The sequence below is a fragment of the Lupinus angustifolius genome, chromosome LG20 (assembly GCF_001865875.1).
Source record: "Lupinus angustifolius cultivar Tanjil chromosome LG20, LupAngTanjil_v1.0, whole genome shotgun sequence".
In the NCBI taxonomy this organism is placed as follows: domain Eukaryota; kingdom Viridiplantae; phylum Streptophyta; class Magnoliopsida; order Fabales; family Fabaceae; genus Lupinus; species Lupinus angustifolius.
The window spans coordinates 18,363,029-18,369,028 of record NC_032028.1 but is presented as its reverse complement, the minus strand read 5'-3'; positions in this window follow the sequence as shown (position 1 = coordinate 18,369,028).

The following is a 6,000-nucleotide window of genomic DNA, read 5'->3' as shown; positions in this document are numbered from 1 at the left end:
AAAAATATTATGGGTGTAAGTGGCTTCAAATTGAACAATGAAACCGGTAAAATTGAATTGAATCGGAAAATGTGGTTCAATTCAATTTTATGGTTTGGTTTAGTTTTCCCTTTGAAATCATTTACATTTTTAGCTATGCACGGTTTCATAAGTTCTAAACGATTAAATTGAACTGCTTAGTATAAAAAAAAAGTCCCAAAACTAATTTTCCTACCAACTCACTCATTTCTTTCTATTTTTCACATTTGAAAAAATCACACATCAAACATATTTCTTTCACTTTATTTAGCGATAGAATTGGAAATGTAAAACATAGAGGAAGCAATGTCATTTACCCACATGGATGAGAAACTCAAAAATTCACCACCTTCCTCTCAAACCCTAATCACAAGAACCCAAAGTTTCAACTTCTTTATCCTCATTCGCCTTTCAATCTTAGATCAAAACCTATTGAGACATATTACTCCTTCTATTCCAATGTAGCGGAGCAACGACATGTAAAGTTAAGCACACAACAACTATCAAAGTTATGAACCCTAAACCTCTAATTTCATGGACTGATCTCTTCATGTCCATTTCCATTTCTATACCAAAAACCACTATGAATTGAACCACTCACTTGGTTTGATTTGGTTCCTTAAATACATTTAAACTAATTGAAATTCAACATTACACCCCATTTAACTACACCTTACACATAATATGATGTCTTAATTTTTATTTTATTTTTAACAAAAGCTTTCTTTACCTCTATGAGAACTTGAAGAAACTATTATTATTTTATGAATTAAAAGGGCAGAGAATGGGTCATGGAAGTAATTTTATTCCATGATTATAATAAAATTATGCTTCTAACTTCCACTACCTTTGGCGGTCTCTTTGTCTGATTTTGAAAAATATCATAAGGTTTTTTAGTTTAACTTGAGGTTTTCCATACATTGAGATATTTATATAAATTACTGTGCTACTTATATTTACACATTATGAGAACTTGTTTTTTTCAATTTCCTTTTTAAAGCAATTTCTTCGGAAGAGAAAGAATAGAAGTAATGGTAAACTATGAGAGAAACTATATTGAGAATGGTAACTTTTTATTATTAAAATCTATATTATATATAAAGAAGGAAAATGACGTAACTACCATAGTGTAATTTCATTTTCTTGTTTTACCCATAAACTTTTTAATTTCTAAAAAAAATCATATAATCATATGTAACTACTACTAACATATTAATCACATCTCTAACATTATACTAAAACAAAAAGTTATAATATAAAGTATCCAATGAAAATATAATATAAATTATAATCAATACAAAATATTATTCCAATTCTCCAAAATAAAATATATAAAATTTAAACAATTGACATCGTAAAAGTATGAATTTGAACTGCCATATCTGTCACTGCTACTAATAATAATTGAGAATCTAATTTGAAAATGCAGTGACAAATATTAAGCTATCTCTTGAAAAAAAATAGTTTTGTATCATTGAAAATTAATGTGAAGTTCATTCATTCAAATGTATTGCTAGTGGCAATATTTGTCATTGTATATTTTGGATGGGCAAAATTATTTAAGGAAATACATGTTAGAAGAACTTTGGCAATTTATTAAATTTTCTAATATATTGTTGAAATATGGCGAAGATGAAATGCTTGGAAAAGAAATCTAGGTAGAATAATTAAGGTGGGAGAATGAGTTTAATGCAGCTGAGAAAAGCTTGCTGAATTCATGTTTACAAATATAAACAGTTTAATGTGTAGAATGATATTGTTGGTTGTGAATTATGATGATCATTTATGCAATACCCACAATAAATTTGCATTTCAACTTGGGAACACTCGAAGTCTTATTACAAATGATGGATTTTAGTAACAATATCAATTTGGATAACAGCATCTTCAAAAATATCCAACATATTCCTTTTTTATTTAAGTATCATATATTATTTTATAATTTATTACAACTCTCCTATAAAATAATAATAATATCTACTTTTTTCTATGATGATAAACATCATTCTTATTTGGATCCTATAACCTACTTTATTCTTAACTAAACATATATCTTCTTAATTTTGTCTACTTGTTATTATTTCTCTTTCCAAAAACATAATTCATAAAAAAATAAGAATGACAACATAGCATTCTTATTTTCATAAAAATGTTTTTATTTTCATAAGAATAAGTTAAAAACAACTCATCAAAGATACTCTCATAGCATTCTTATTTCTTAATTAAAAAACAACTTTTTTATTCTTTTTTATCCTCTTAACCCCTTCAAATGATACAAAAGCTATTTTGGAGCATACCAATGAAACTTTTGTAAACATGAATCTTTTATAAAATTGAATATGCAAATGTCAATGTCTTGCCATAAATAATAATATCTTGTAGCATATAATAAGTTGCACATCTATTATTATAACTAGTCGGGAGATACAGTCACGCACTTTGAATATTACATGATATTATATATTCAGTTTTTATATATTTCATTTTTTATAATTAGAATATATTTGTTGTATTCGGTGTACCTTATATTATAATTTTTGTGTGTTTATGATAATATATAAGCTAAGGTGAGAGATGTGGTTAGTTAATGTGTTGGGGTGATTAATTAGGAATATATGAGTTTTTTGTAAAAATTAAATAATGTAAAGAGCAAAATAGGAAGTGAAAATTACACCATGGTGGAAGTTACACCATGTTTTGGCTTTATATATAGTATAGATAAATATATATAGAGGAGAAATCCGTTTACATTAAGTTACATTCAATTTCAGTTATTCATTCTCTTAAATCCAACGGACCAAATGAGTGAGTGTAACAAATGATAATAGAAAAAAAATCTTAAATAACTTATTGCACTCACTCGTTTGGTTCATTTGGTCCGTTAGATTTAAGAAAATGAATGACTGAGATTAAATGCAACTAGTGTAACTTAACTTGGGTATAAACAGATCCATATATATATATATAGAGTGATGATCCACTTACTCCAAGAATAAGTTTTTTAAACTTACTCTCCATCTTAGTCATTAATTCTAAATAAATCTAATGATTTAGATCTACTCACTAATTCAAACAATTAGATTTTCCTTGAATTGATGGCTATGAGGGAAGTCCACTTATTCTTAGAGTAAGTAGATATCTCTTCATATATATATATATATATCCACCAAAAAAATATAATCTATATTATCTCTAAAATCAAAATATGATGTAACTATTACTATTAATGATTTTTACTTTCCTTTTTTGACCTTAATATTTTTTATTTTCTATAAAAAATCATATAATCCAATAACATTTTAAAGCAAAATTGTGGGTGTTAAGAGGAAGTTAAGTCCACTAAAAATATCAAACTACTTGTACAATTTTTAATGACATTTTTTTATAATTTCATAATTCATTTTCATATTATTATCATAAAAATATAATATCATGTACACTCAATGCAAAAAAGATGATACAATTCTCCAAATGAAATATAGGTTCATATTGAAATTCATTTGATAGTTTGTGAACTTTAATGAATTGAGTTTAAGCCGAAAATAGTTCACATTGAAATCACCTCAAGTTTACCCTTATTGACTCAAGCTAAGATGAACATAGTTATATTCCACTTGTTTTGACCCTATAAAGGACTAATCCTCTTCAAGTATCATGGTTACACCTTCCATAAATGTGCTTCTAGGAATTGAATATCAACATTTGATCTTATACATCTATTGGATATCGAGTTTTTCCAACTATTAGAGCAACGCGTTATGCTTTATTATTTAATATTTTCTTTAATACTTTCAATTGAAAACTTATATTTTTCTTCAATTATATCTTCTTCTTTTTTTATAGTGGTTTAAGGTTTAATTTGGAAATGACCCAATATCATACTTCGACTTTGGCCCTTTCCATTAATTTGAAGATTCATGAATGAAATAACAAAAAGTCAAAGGTAAACTTATTTTCTATAATCATGATATATCATAAAAATATCCTTATAATAAATAGAAGATATGTTTTTTACTACTTAAAAATTGAATAACTTTAATTTTATAATTTATTGTACACATTATACTACTTTAATTTAAATTTTCAATTTTAAATAATAATCATGGTGTAAGGAAATAGAAAATGAAAAAAAGAGAAAAAAATGTAATTATTTTTCTCATTCATCACAAAATTGATATTGTTTTCAGTTTTCTAGTAAAAGGAGAAAGACTTTTGATAAATTAGATCAATTTTTTATTTCTTTTAATTTGTACTATGAATCTATATGTACTCAGTGTATTACTTATCATCCATAATATTTTTATTTAAAATGAATGATAACTAAATATGGATAATATGTATGAGAGATAATATAATAATATTTTCATATATAAATTTTATCCTCATAATACATTCCCATTTCCCCCTTACATAAATTAGTGTGTCTACCAACATTTCGTGTCGGTCACCCACATTCTTATTTTTTTTTTGATATAGAATGTATCATCTTCATGTTATATTATTTAAGAAATAACAATTTAAATATAAGAAATACAATATAAAAACTCAATAGATAGTGGAGATTTAAGAAAATATCATGTGGTACTTGATATGATATACATAAAAGTTATGCCAATTTCTTATTTTGTGCCTCTAATAGTCATTGCAGGCAATAGAAATAAGAGAATGTGTAGAATGTTATGATATATTAATATAAAAAATAAAAGCATTGAAAACAATGTTTGAAGCTTAATAGTTATTAATAATACAAAAGGATAAATTTGGAATAAAAAATTATGTCATGGTAGTGATTATTACTTGTTTTGTCTTATTAATAGTACTAGCATGTCAACCGACAATCTATGCTAATAGACTTGGATTCTTATTTTTTCTGATATAGAATGTATCATCTTCATGTTATATTATTTAAGAAAAAATAATTTAAATATAAGAAATGCAATATATGAACTCAATAGGAAGTGAAAATATAAATAAGAGAATATCTCGAAGCTTAATAATATGTTAATATAAAAAATGAATGCAATGAAAGTAATGTGTGTAAGTTTATATTAATTATTAATGAGAAAGATTACAAATGATGAATTTAGAATATAAAAATTATGACATGGTGGTGATTAATAATTGTTTTGACTTTATTAATGGTACTAACGTATCGAAAGACACTCTGCCAATCCGCATTTTTATTTTATAATATTAAGTATTAAATTTGTATTTTTTATTTTAGAGAATTAAAATATTTTTTATTGGATGTACTTCATGTTATAATTTTTACATTTATTATAATATCTAATTTAAGCTGAGATATATTAATTATAGTTATCTATGATTATATGATTTTACTTTAGAAATAAAAATACTAAGGGCAAAATAGAAAAATAGAATCATGATGGTAGTTTTTCAAAGTTTTGGATTTATATATAGTATAGAAATAAAATCATGGTGGTAGTTATTTCAATTTTTGATTTATATAATATAGAAATATAGATAGATAGATTTTTTTCCTCATAATACATTCCCCTCTTTCTCCTTATATAATTTCCCCCCCTCATAATACATCCCCTTTTTCTCTTCCCATTTTCTTTCTTTGCTATTTTGGACATTACCACTAGAAGGTAAATGAACGTTACTAATTCCTGCAATTAAAAACAGTAAATTCCAAGAGGCACAAAACTCGATGATACTGTATATTGGGTTCATATATGGCTTTCTCAACTTAACTTTGTTGTCTTATCCTCTTGTTTCATTTTTTTGGTACACAGAAAAAACTAAAAAACTAAATAGAAAGAAAAGACTAGACTAATGTAAATAGATCATTTGTAAGGTAAAATTGTATTCATTAGGGATTATTGTTCAAATCCTTTTTTCCTTTGAAGAGTGTGATTCAATAATTACCATAAAGTCAATCACTTGATTAGTCTTCAAATAACATATTTGACTTCATAAATCTAATCACGAGATAAAACATAAATATTAGTAACCACT